At 38.9% G+C, this 14107-nt stretch overlaps 1 protein-coding gene across 3 annotated transcripts in view; it reads right to left on the bottom strand.

Moving 5' to 3' along the window:
• Positions 1–14107, bottom strand: part of SCEL (sciellin) — a 301422-nt gene that overhangs the window by 98464 nt on the left and 188851 nt on the right. Inside the window, exon 1 of one of the 3 annotated variants that reach the window (XM_036066939.2) lies at positions 5546–5682. The exons of the other annotated variants lie outside the window; for them this stretch is intronic. The gene's annotated coding sequence lies outside the window, so the exon portion shown is untranslated. Of the gene's footprint in view, positions 1–5545; positions 5683–14107 lie in introns of those variants that run through there. 3 annotated transcript variants of the gene reach the window in all.

Raw genomic sequence — 14107 nt, forward strand, 5'->3', positions numbered from 1 at the left:
GGCAGTGAAAGAGTTCTGAACATAGTGTGAGTGAAATCTTTCAGCCAGCCAGATGTCTACATGCTACCAGTTTTCTGGTACCCACCATAACATTTTCTGTTTGTTCTATTTTTAGTGTGAGTCCCTCACCACCTATCTTTTCCGCAGAATGACAGCATCGAATTCTAGCATGAAGAGTTCTACTCTCTGGGACAATGATCTGTTTCACTCTATAAAAGATACTAATCTAATACTCATTAATAAAAACGCTATGGAACAGAAGTTATCTATCACCTGAGCCCTTTATGGGCTATTTTCAGTTCTGGCTGAAAACATTTGTTAAAGGAGTGAAAACCCAAATTCTTAACCATGGACTATGAGCCAAAACCCCATTAGTTACCATAAGTACTTTACCATATTTCATATTCACAGTAGCTCTGTCATGAGGTCATTCTTTATTCCAGTCTTACACTGTACCATCTTTTTTATTATATCAGTAATACATGCTCAAAAGAAAATGTGAAAAGTCAAAGAAAGCACAAAGAACAAGAAAATGAGACACCTTTCATCTATATCATTATTTTCTTCCAGGGTTTTCTTTGCCTATTAGATCCCACTGATCGACATTTTTCAATGTCATTAAAAACAATTAAATGATCATTTCTTCTGCAACTAAAATATATTTCATCTTATGTGTCTATGAATATAACGTAATTCCTCTGGTGTTTCCGACAAAACCATACTAAAATCTTTGACCACATCTCTGATTATTTTCTTTGGATGGATCCCTAGAAGTGAAATTACTTGCCAAGGGGTATAACTTCTAAACTGTTTTTGATCCCTGTTGTCAAATCTCCTTCCTTAAACCCTGTATCAGCTTATAATGTACCAGCAGCATATAAATGTCCATACATTCACCAGCATTTAGAATTGTCACTTATTAATCCTTTAATAATTTAATAAATGAAAGTGGAATCACTTTACCTCAATTGCATATTTTCGTAACTGTATCCATTATTTTATTTATTTTGTGAATTCTCCATTGATTTATATTATGTGTTTCTTATTGCTTTCTTATTCTCTTCATATATCAGTAATATTAATTTTTACTTTTCCAATTTTCACTTGCCTTCTATTTCTGATTGTTTTTATCAGCAGCGTTCACTTTTCTAATTATCTTTCCCCTTATGAATTCTTGAGACTCTTTAAAAATTCCTATAGACCATGCATGAAATTTCTTTCTGACCTCAAAATCCAAGCAATCACCAAGACCTACAACTCTGCTCCTACATATCTCTTATAGTATTTCTTTCCATATTCAAGCTACCAATTCAAGCTGCCATAATCTGCTTACTATTTTAACAGCTTCCTAGATATATTCCTGATCTCTAGACTTAATCTCTTCTAACCCATTCTCTGCCAAAGAGTTACCATCTTGCTTAAAACTTTTCAGTGGTGCTCCATTTCCGTCAGGCTAAAAGCCAAGTTGTTAACAAGGCTTACAAGTCCACACCCTCCTGCCTCATCTCTCCCCACTCCCCATTCCTCACTCAAGCTCTAGTTTCAGCCACACTAAATCACCTTAATTCCCTGAAGGCTTCATCCATTTTATCACCTTTAGGCTGTTGCTTACTCTATGCACTAGGCCCCAAACAGTCTTCGTTCTGAGCCTTTCCTCACCCCTTACTCTCTTTTTAGGAAAGACTTCTATTCATTCTTCAGGTCACATAACCTCCCAGAAGCATTCAGTGACACCATTGCAACCTGGCCCCCCACCTCCCCAGGATGAGTTATGGGCCCTACTAAGTGTTTAAATAGCGAAGAGTATCTCTCCATAAAAACATTTACCAAACAGACTGCCTGTTTGTGTGACTGACTATTCTTCTATCCCCAGGGCGCGCACGTGCACACACACACACACACACACACACACAGTATACCTTGAGAATAAACAAGACCATCTTCTCTACAGTTGTGTTTCCAGAAACTTATTAGAGTATCTGGCACATAATCAGTTCTAGAGGGATATTTATAAGACAAGTGAAATTAATTAAATGTTTATGCATCCTTCCTTAAAATTTTTTTAAAAAAATATTTTATTGTTACACGGAAACTCTAGTACATATGGATTTACTCTGGTAATGGTGGAATGAATCCCTTTCCTATTGATACGATTCTTCTTTTGTCACATATAAAATTCTTACGTATTCTAGAATGCTTCATGGCTGTCTGTTTTGTTTTGTTCCAGAAACCTGTCTTTAGTTTCTTGCAATAGAAACAAACTTTTAATTACTGTCTTTTTATAATACATTTTAATACCAGTGCAAGCACCCCTCATTAATTTCCTTTGTAGAAATTCTATCAGCTATTCTTACCCACTTATTTCTTTCAGATAAACTTTAAAATTATTTCCTCTAGTTCCAAAATAAATATTTTATTGGAACTTATAAGAATTGCATGAATCCTATAAAATGATTTCGGAAGAGCTGACATTTACGATATTCAGTCTGTCCATCTAGGGACAGTACTCAAAGAAGCTTTTATTCAAGAAATTCTTCATGTCTTACAGTAAATTTTTGTGATTTTTTTTTTTAATTTGGGTCCCACATTTTTCTCGTGGAGATTTTTTCTTGATGTTTTACATTTCTTGTGCTATTGTGAAAGAAATAGTAATACAATATATATGTCATTAAGAATTCTAAATTTTCAGGGGCACCTGGGTGGCTCAGTCATTAAGCGTCTGCCTTCGGCTCAGGTCGTGATCCCAGGGTCCTGGGATCAAGCCCCGCATCAGGCTCCCTGCTCTGCAGGAAGCCTGCTTCTCCCTCTCACACTCCCCCTGCTTGTGTTCCTGCTCTCGCTATCTCTCTCTGTCAAATAAATAAATGAAATCTTAAAAAAAAAAAATTCTAAATTTTCAGGGCACCTGGGTGGCTCAGTCAGTTAAGCGCCTGCCTTCGGCTCAGGTCATGATCTCAGGGTCCTGGGATGGAGTCCCACATCAGACTCCCTGCTAAGCAGGGAGTCTGCTTCTCCCTCTGCCTGCCACTCCCCCTGCTTGGTGCTTGCTCTCTCCCTCTCTCCCTCTCTCTCTCTCAAATAAATAAAATCTTAAAAAAAAAATATTTAAAAAAATTTAAAAAAAGAATTCTAAATTTTCTTTTTATCTACTGGTGCTGTGAGATATGCATGATAATACAAGTTACCCTTGGTTCAAAGTAGGATCACGATTCAATCCAAGTCTATCTGGATTCCAGCTTCCCACAGTTTTTTCTATACGAATTCCTTTCAAATTTTTACCTAACGACAAAAGCGAGAACACTGGGAAGGAATGGGGAAAAGGGCAGAGTTATAGGAGGGCATTTTTCTGAAAAACCTTTTAACTAAAATTAGCTCTCACTGTAGATGTACCATGTGGCATCTGTGCATTTTTTCGAATACCACCAGTCTCCCAGGATGTGTGTGTTCCAGTTTGAAAAGTATGGTCTACAGTTCACTACTTCCCCCCAGGAGGTTCCATAAAAGGAGACTTAATCACATTTTAGGCCAGGGAAACTTAGGTCTAGAAATGCAGAATAAATTATTTAGATGCTTAAGTTCTCAAGTATACAATTACGATGAGGATTCAGCACTATTGGTTCTCATGTCTAGAAGTAAGCTAGTTGTCATTTAATGGAGAGCCATAAAAGGCACTCTTCCAATTAATAATCACAATAAAAGGATAACTTGTATCTTTAATAAGTTTAGCAACTGACATAAATTGCAACCTAATAAATATAGCTGTCATTTGAGAAAGCGTCCATTTGAAGAAGCGCCTCTCTCAAATTCTAAAATCACACGGATTTTTACAATGGTAAACTAGAAACACATAAACATATTTGATGAAGACTCGTGATTAAAAAGTAAACCCTGAGAAACTAATGACAGTACACAGAAATTAATACATAAAACCCTTATTCTAAAATTCTCAGCAAGAGAAAAGGAAATCTGATCAACCAATGGCCTGGAAGCAGATAATATCAGAAGACAAGCTATGTGGGACAACAAAGATTTCCCTTGGACTGCTGGCCAAGGATTTTATTACTTTCTTCGTAAAGAATGCTTCAAGTTAATGCCTGAATCACAGGGATACTCTCAATTAAATCATGTTTACTTAAGTTGACTGCTTAGTGAATTAGATGCAGTTCATTCCACAGTCTGAGTTTGGTCATTCAAAACATATTCTCTTTGTTTGTTTATAGAAAAATGACTTTTTTAGGTATTTCAGTCAAAATTCCAGCGGTTAGGGAAGACATTGCAACTACAGAATGGTAGCTGAGGTGAGGATGTCACTGATGAGGAGCACGACAACCTCCAAACACATACCACATTGCCTTCCTGCAGAGGGGCTGACCACTCCTTGGATTAAAACCCTGGGACTGACCCCATAAACCACAAATAAAAATGCATCTCATATGTCATAGTCATACCACACACACAAGTATTCCTGAATAAGGAAATTCTTATCTCCATATCATTTTAGCTCTTTTATAAAGCCAGAGGGAGGAAGTTCATTTATTGCTCCTACATATTTTATGTGAAAGAAATTTGAAAAATTCAGTAAGATGAAAGTCAGGCTTCTCGTTCTGGTACTGTTAACCATGTCTTGGCAAGTTGTTCGACACTGATATGTTTTGCTGTCCTCATCTAAAAAGCTTACAGGTTAGACCAGATAAGGCTATGCTCCATTCCAATCAGAAATTTATGTCAATCAGATCAAAGACTTACATGAAGCCAAAATTTTAATAAAAACCCTGGCCTGTTTATCTGCGTTCTGTCTAACCTGACATTTAAAATCAACCAAATGTTCTGCTCAAATTTTTACTGATAACATATCTCAGTTTTCCCAAACTGATTGTTCCAATAAACACTGGAGTGCGACAAATATCAGAAAGACCTTATCTGCTTTATAAACTGTGAAAGCGAAAGCCAGTTTTAAATTTGCTCACCATTCATGAAAAGTAAACTTATAATCCACAAATGCTATACACTAGTGCAAGAAATATGATCTTTCTTATTTGGGGAAGATGGGGTAGAGGGGTATGGGCTTGGCATCTCCCCCTTAACAGCTCAGTGCTTGCAACGTTTTTAGCAGTCAAGAAAAACAGATCTATAAAATAATGGAGTATACTATAATAGCATCATCCGTGAAAACAGGGAGGTCCTTTTAAAAAATGTTTTTATAGTCGCTTGTGAAATAGAATTGCCCTGAAGAATTTACTATCCTTATGGGAGATCGGATTCACCAGCTGACAGCTCCCACACAGAAACTCAAAGAGGCTCTCATTTCTCTGCTGCCCTTAATTGTGTTAAGTTGCAGAGAAGTTAAAAGCAATGCCATCTCAAATCACAAGGAGCAGCAGAGCTATTGACAAGCAGAACAGCCCCTTGGAAGCCGTGGAAATTTAACTGGAGAAAAGACAAAGTTAATACAGTAAGTTCTCATTGTAATCGTTTGCAAAGAACACAGGGAAAGTTATACAAGTGAAGCAGATATATTTACGTTTGCAAATATCATTCAGCTTACCTCTCTTGAGCCAAAAACCAGGACTTTTTTGCCTAAACTTCCTGCAGCAATTCCCCAGGTGGATCCTGCTGAAACTAATGTGTCCCCGGAGTTAAATGAGTGTCCTTTCCCCCTCTACTTGACTGTGTTAATGAACAGTTCGGAGGCTTCTCCCTCAGTGGCTGAGTCACCCAGGGAGGAGGTGGGTGGTGTGAAAGAGGGTGTCACCTTGTATAAATACCAATTCAATTAAAACAGGCTCACTCATGGACCTACTGTCTCTGTTTGGTGAATTCTTGTTCTAAGTCATGGCCTCGTTAAGCCAAAAAGAATGTGCTCCTGTTATCGCCCTTTTAATTGATATCAACAATACCCACAACTATATCACTGACAAGGAGGCATAGTACCCAAACCGTTTTGGAGTCTCATAAAAAACAAAACAAAAACTTAAGGTGGGAAGAGTTTTTCTCTATCTACCCATAGTGGCTGCAAGGCTGGGGCACCAAGGCACAACATGGGACATTCGCTACATATGGGAACCATGTCCTTTAGGAGAGAAAAGTCCTTTGAAACTCGGAGATCAGAAAATAAGAAAGGACACAAATTCTACACAGGGGATATTTTATAAAACCATCAGAGGAAACATGCATTATTAAATATAAGAATTCTGATCCCTTTATTACTTCAACGTAGATAACAATGTGAAAGAGATGCTTGGAACGGCTTTTACATCTGAGGGCGGAAGTAGACTCCAGTGTCAACACCTTCCCTGGGAGGAAGCAACAACACAGAAAAGCCATGCTTGGCGGTGGCTCCCATTACAGTGTCTGCATTGTACCTTCCATAGTAGCCAGGGAGGCTTTGCAAGAAGCTCAGCAAACCTGGAACATTGCTGAGCAAAGCTGAGTCATTAGAACTTCCTGGGTCATCTTTACTCATCCAGCATACCAACAATTAACCAGATCCTCCTAGTTTCAAGACAGCTCCTGAAAACTATAGTCCAGCTGAGCTGTAGTCACAGAAATGACCATAACAACAAGTAGAAAAATGTTCAGACTGGAAGGCACAGGCAATTGTGGTATGCAGTCATTATGCTCTGGGACATCACTTCCTCAATGGGCCCTTTTTCTGGGCTGAAGAATTTGAAAATCTAAAATGGAAAATGTTCTTTAAAAGTAACATACTGTTGGGGCGCCTGGGTGGCTCAGTCGTTAAGCGTCTGCCTTCGGCTCAGGTCATGATCCCAGGGTCCTGGGATCTAGCCCCGCATCCGACTCTCTGCTCAGCAAGGAGCCTGCTTCTCCCTCTCTCTCTGCCGCTCCCCCTGCTTGTGCTCTCTCTCTCTGTCAAATAAATAAATAAAATCTTTTTAAAAATTAAATTAAAAGAAATAAAAGTAACATACATATACATGTCTATTCGGTCCTTCTATAGAATTTTATAAATGCAAAGTATTTTAGAAATATGTTCTAAATTTCTGTGATGCCTGTTAATGCTGGTTTGATTGAGGTTGGATATTAATACTACAGATGAGAAAGTTGAAAAAACATGTTTGGCTCAATTAAAAAAAAATTAGGAGTTATATTCAGCATTATGAAGAAGTTATAATCAGTAAAATAAATTAGAAGTTATATTCAGCATGATTCAGCATTCATTTAGCCAAATGAAGGGCTAAAAGTTTCAGAGCCAGCTTGTAGGGACAGGTAGTAACTTACATTATAGAATGTTTAAATGTATGTTTTTGTCCTCATAAAATATAGAACCAGAAAAATAAGTTTTTAAATTTTAATGAAGTAAAATATACTGCTCAAGATACATCTTAGGCTTTTGAGCTTCCAAGCAATTATTTCTGTGTGTAATTGATGGTTCCTCTTACACAGCAGGAATCCATACCACTAAGCCACACCAGTGTCTTTTCATTTAGAACCAAATGTTTGACTCAAGAAGGGGCTAATTCTAAACACTTGGGCAAAATTCACACCTCCTCCTGGCTGAGAAGATATTCAGTGAAAAGACTGCTGAGAATTAAGAATCTCAAAGTTTGAAGAGGTCAATCAGGAATGTGTTTGGGTGTGGAGGTGGCCAGATAGGTTTGGTCTTGAGCATGCTTGGAATACTTGGTTCCACCTGCCTATTTCGCTGTGAGTGTCTCAGTTCTTAAGGTCTCTTTAGAACATGAGCTCCTAGGCTGGGATGTTTTGTTGCAGATGCCCAATGCCAATTGCTTGGTCGTGGCTGCCTGGAGGGATATGATGAGGTCTGTAAAGCAACTTTGGACTTACACAGAAGAGTGCCATAGTTTTAATTAACAATATCTGCCACACGTTTCAGAGGGGGAATTTTTTGCTGAATATATCTCCTAAAATAGAAGAGTATTTTTTTTGTTTGTTTTTCCCTTTTTTTTTTTTTAAAGCAGTGCTTTTTCTATGTATTATAGAATGAAACCATCAGCCAAATGAGCTCTTATTACTACGTAATAATGAGAATAGCAAATACATAGCTCTGTTAATGTGTCAGGCATTGTTCTAAGTACTTTTCATACATTAATTTAATAATTGTTATTAAATGATGGTCACCTTCTGCTATGGTCTGAATGTTTGTGTCCCCCTGAAATTCATATGTGGAAATCCTAACCCCCGAAAAGGGTAATGCTGGGGCCTTTGAGAGGTGCTAGGGGGTGGAGCCCTCATGAATGGGATTGTGTTTTATAAGAGACCTCTCAGAATTTTCTAGCTTCTTCCTTCAGGTGAGGACACTGTGGGAAGGCACAGGCTATGAACCAGGAAGAGAAGCCCCCCGACCCCAACCATGCTGGCACCTTCATCTCAGACCCCCCAGCCTCCAGAATAGTGAAAATTAAATTTCTGTTGTTTATAAGCTGCCCAGTCTGTGGTATTTTGTTATAGCAGCCTGAACAGACTAAGTTACCTCCTCACCCCAGATTCCAAAGTGATGTGGAAAATGCAAAAAAATGCAAACGGGACAAATCAGCATCTTGAAGCTCTCTAATCTATTACACAGGGACTCTGGGGTGGAAAGATAGAGGGCTCCCCTTTTTCCTCCCAGATGGAAAAAAATGTTATGTGCATGTTAAAACAAAGATATATCATTAGGATGATAATTACAGAGCCAATTTCTCCTTGGCTGGGAGTAGACAGATGTCAGAATTAATGACTTACTGTCAGCACTGCAAGAGCTGGTGCATTGCTTAATATACCCTCCTGGTGCCAGCAGAATGCGGACCAGTGGAGAGCTCAGCAGAGGGTGCATGGGAGCCTGAGGGCCCTTGTCTGTGCAGACCCCCTCTTCACTATGGGCAAATCACTTAACCCTGATGCCCACGTCTTGGTGCAGTGAGACTGATGAGATCTACCTCATTACCAACTGCGTAAAGGTCACCATGAAGATGTCAGGTTGTTTTTTTTTAACCAGGACTCCAAACCTTTGGTCTATAGAAAACATCAGGAAGAACGAGGAAGACCCAGCTCTGAGTCCTTTCTTACTCTTCATGCTACAAACAGGCAATTCCCCCGCCCAAAGAAAACAGCAGAGATTCGGCATAGTTGATGGTGATTATAATGATGATGATGAAAATAACAATAACAATAGCAACACCAACCATTTAAATATGTGCCAATCACTGCTAAGTGCTTTACATGTATTATTTCATTTGATCTTCACAAAAACCCTACACAATAGGAACTGCTGTTATATCCGTGATAGAGATAAGAAAACAAAAGCCTAAGATAAACACAGCTAGGAATTAGATGTGTCCAGAATTCTAATTGAGGCAGACTGACTGCAGAGCCCACATTCTTGGATATGAAGCTCCACTGTCTCTCCAAAATGCCAGAAAGGAGCATGGGCACTCCTTGATCCAAGAGACTGTGGCTACACCACAGGATGAGCTAAATGTATAGCACGCCTGAGCCCTGACTAATAGGTGACAAAAAAGTACAATGGCTTTTAGCAGGAAATGTATATATATATGCACTTATATCATCATAGCCCACATGTGTTGGATTGCAATGTTAGACCAGAGCCTTGAGTGGCTTCAGAATCCAGGGTCCTTTAATGATAGTGTAAATCTAACTCATCAGTTTTCTTTTTTCTTTATTTAAAGAATATTTATTTATTTGTTTAAGACTATTTTTATTTATTTTTTAAAGATTTTATTTATTTATTTGACACACAGAGAGAGAGAGAGAGAACACAAGCAGGGGGAGCAGCAGAGGGAGAGGGAGAAGCAGGCTCAGCACTGAGCAAGGAGGCCGATGTGGGACTCCATCCCAGTACCCTGGGATCATGACCTGAGCCGAAGGTTTAATGGACTGATCCACCCAGGTGCCCCTGTTTAAGAATATTTTTAGAGCAATTTTAGGTTCATAGCAAAATTGAGAGTCATGTACAGTGAAATCCCATACACCCCCTCCCCCCACACGTACAGCCTCCTCTATTATAAACAACCCCCACCAGACACGTATATTTGTTAAATGAATGAATCTACACTGACACATCATTGTCACTCAAAGTCCACAATTTACATTAGGACATCACTGTTGGTACTGTATATTCTGTGGATTTGGATGAATGTATAATGACGTGTATCTACCATTATAGTATCATACAGAATAGTTTCACTGCCCTAAAAATCCTCTGTGCTCTGTCTAATCATCCTTCCCTCCCCACAACTCCTGGAAATGACTGACCTTATTACTGTCTACATAGTTCCGCCTTTCCAAAATGTCATCTTGTTGGAATCATACAGTAGGTAGCCTTTCAGGTTGGCTTCTTTCACTTAGTAATATGCATTTAAAGTTCTTCCATGTCTCTTCATTGCTTGATAGCTCATTGCTTTTTAGCTATCCCACTGTCTATACCACAGTATTTATCCATTCGCCTAATGAAAAACATCTTATTTGTTTCCAACTTTTGGCAGTTATGAACAAACTTGCTATAACCATCCACAGGCAGTTTTCTTTTTTAAAAAATATTTACACAATATATTTTGAACCAGCCATATATTTACATTTTTCAGAAATTAAAAGTATAGAAAGGAACACGATGAAAAGTCTTCCACTCCCCCCCAAATTTTGATCTCCAAAAAAGGGCAGTTATTTAGTTTCTTCTGGGTCCTTCCATAGATATTTATACATATATGAGCAAATGTAAGATACAGATATTTCCTCCATTTTTTACAGAAATGTTTGCGTATTACACTATTCTGAATCTTTTTTTAAAATTTTGTACTTTAACATTATATCCTGAAGATCCTTCCACACTATGTTTTTTGTAGCTGCTTGGCCTTCCATCCTATGGATATGCCATAATCTATTTCATCAATCCACTATTAATGGACATTTCCATCATTTCTAAGCTTCTGCTAACAAACAATGCTGTAGCAAGTAACACCGTACATAAATATTTGGTACATGTGTGTATATATCTGTGGGATAAATGCTTATAGATGTAACTGCTGGTTCCAAGAATTTATACATTTTAATGTTGGTAGATAAATATTAGCAAATTGTCCTCTGTAATGGACTTACCAATTTATCCCTCTTCCCTCTTATTCTCATTTGTCTACTTCAATTATTTGCTCATTTAACGACTATTAAGTACTGCTTAATAGCACTTAATTAAGTAAGTGCTTCTAGGACTGTTTCAGTCTAAAGGACAGGAAAATTAATGAGATCCAGTGCTGGCTCTCCAGGAATTCACCATGTTTGGAGAGATGGACATTGAATTAAATAGCTACAATACACCAGGATAAAGTAATACACAGCAATTTTATGGGCATAGTTACATGGTAGAGAGACTGAAGAATTCTACCTGGGCCTAAGGGGCCAATGTTGATACTGAGTTTCGAAGTTTGTATGAATGTTGATTAGACGGTGGAAGGGGAGAAGAGCCATCCATCCACTTTGCCTTCCTAGATTTGCTTCTTAAGGTCTTCCAGATTCCTGCTTATGAATATAGTTTAGGATTTGACAGTCTGAGGCAATATGAGGCATGACTGGTCCAATTAATGAGGGAAGTAGGAGCAGAGATCTAACTGGGTAAGAAGGATTTGCAGCCAGATTCTCCTCAATAGTGCCGAAGTCAAGAAAGCCTGCTTGAAAGTTTCGCTACTTTCCTGCTCGTTCCTGCACCCACCTAAAACAGCATTTCTGCAGCAGCAGAAACAGTTCCTCAAGGTGCTGTAAGTCTGTCCACATTTCCCCAGTCATACTGTCTCCTGTAGACAAATGTGAGCTACACTGCAAACACGGTGCAAGCCTCCTGCCACAGGCTGAAATCACCAATTCTTCAGGGATTAGAAGGAAGAATTGCTCTTCCTTCCATTGAAAACCCTAGAATGGCAAATCAGCTTTTTTTTAATTTTTATCTTTTTGCAAATCAACTTTTATAATTAAAGTCTTTACTTTTAGATTGTTATTACATAATTTCATGATCATCATGTCTGATTTTTTTCAATTCATATTCAGTGCCTCCACTTTATACCAGTCTCTCCATTGCTAACTATCTCATGCTATTATATCACAAGCCCCTTGGGATCAGAGAGTAGGGCTTAAATGTGTCTATATTTTAAACATGTAACACAGTTCCTGACTCATAATAGCACTCACTAATTTTTGACTGAATGAATGAATAATGATCATAAACAATGAGTGGGCATACACAAGGGATATTCACCATTTGCCAAAAATCTGGTTTATCTGTCTTGTAAGTCTGATTTTCTTACCAGATTTTTCTATCCCTGGCTGAACTAAAGACTATAGCATCAGTTCTTCAACTCACTGGTAATACTCATTGTTCTCTTAAAGCAGGAAAAGATTTCTCTGCATTTTATAGAGATTGCTCAAACAATAATTATCATAACCGAACTTACTGCCCAAGGTTGGAGCCTCCATGACCATTGTCTCCTCCCTTGCTCTCTCCTCATCCACATCCAATGAAATGGTCACTGACCCATCACTGTCAAGTCTACCACCTGCTTCACTCTAACCTTTCCCTTCTACTTGACTCCCACCACCCAGGCTTGAGTTGGGAACCTCATCGTCTTGAGGCAACATCATTTCAATCACTTGCTAACTAGCCTCTTCAGTGTTCAGACCTGTCCCCTACTGAGTCACTCAGGCTCTTTCAGGTTATAAAGATCAGAGATAAGCTCCAGAAATCTCAGTCAAAGGGAACACACTAACAGTGGCTATTAAACAGGGAAGAGACACCATACCCCCAAATAATGATGCTCAGAAATCTACAGTTTAATACAGGAAAAAGATTCAATGTAACAACCGCATTGAAGTAAAGATAGATAGGCATTATAGGTAAAGGCTGAAGGGTCAGAGAAGCCTGCTGCAAATTCCTGTTGTTCTCCCTCTGAAAGGGTCTTTGCAAGATCTGGTTCTCTCCCATATAGAGAACCACTGATTTGTGAATGGATTATCCAAATGAGTCTCAGCTGGAATTTCTTATCCCTTGCTAGTCATGTAGGCATATTCCTACTATGTGACCAGGCCTTCTGGGGTCTCATGAGCTACAAATCATCAGTTTTCCTGTTAACAAGAAACAGTGCTGACTAGTTGGTACAAACCGTCCTGAAACTTTTAGGGCACATGGTTACAAAGTAATGCTATTAATTAATACATTTCAGATGAGTGCTGTGCATGCTTATTTCTTATTGTAGTAGAGTAACTCAGGCTAATCCCACCCTTGCTGGAATTAACCCTCACAGCACAGGAGGTTTAGTACAAAGATTTGGGAGGCTGAAAGGAAGACGGACAGTGTCAGCAGCCTTCTTAGAAATTATACAGTATTTCCTGCTGGTTACTTTGCAAAAACAACACTGGTTCCTTTGGCACCCAATAGTAAATCTGTGAACCTCTCTACCATGACTGACTTCCCCTCCCTCGGATTCTCTTCTGGCTTCTTCTTTCTACTACGTTACCAGTTTATCATAGTCTCTGCATGTATCAGTTTAAATCCTCTGAGAGAGAACTGCTCTGAGTTGGTGGGGGGAGTCGCCTAAGTTCCTACAGACAAAGCCCTTGCACCAGGCCATCTCCTGGGCTTCTGGTGAGCCATAGAGGACAGTTTTGCTCGGACACCTACCCCATCTCAATCAGCTGTGACCAACCCCAGCACTGCATGGTTCAAAGCACAGTTCCTCGCAACTGCTCAGAAGTGGGCTAAATGCATAGCACACACCAAGTTATTACTTTCTCCCCAGTAAAGACACATCACCCTTTAATATTATTTTTCCAAAACAGAGGCAATCATATCATTCTTCAGCCTCAAACATATCATAAGTTCCCATGTCCCATAAAATTCAAACTCCTTACATTCATATAGGACTGCGCTGTCCAACATAGCAGCCACTAGTCATCTGTGGCTATTTAAGTTTAAATTAATCAAAATTAAATAAATTTAAAAATTCAGCTCTTCAGTTGCACTAGCCACCTTTCAAATACCATATTAGACAGTACAAATAAGATAAACAGGAAGTTGGTCTGCCTTATTGAAGCCACTTTAAACAATTCCAGGCTCATCCCCCACCACTTACCCATGCACCCTAAGCTC

The sequence above is a fragment of the Halichoerus grypus genome, chromosome 4 (assembly GCF_964656455.1).
Source record: "Halichoerus grypus chromosome 4, mHalGry1.hap1.1, whole genome shotgun sequence".
NCBI lineage: Eukaryota > Metazoa > Chordata > Mammalia > Carnivora > Phocidae > Halichoerus > Halichoerus grypus.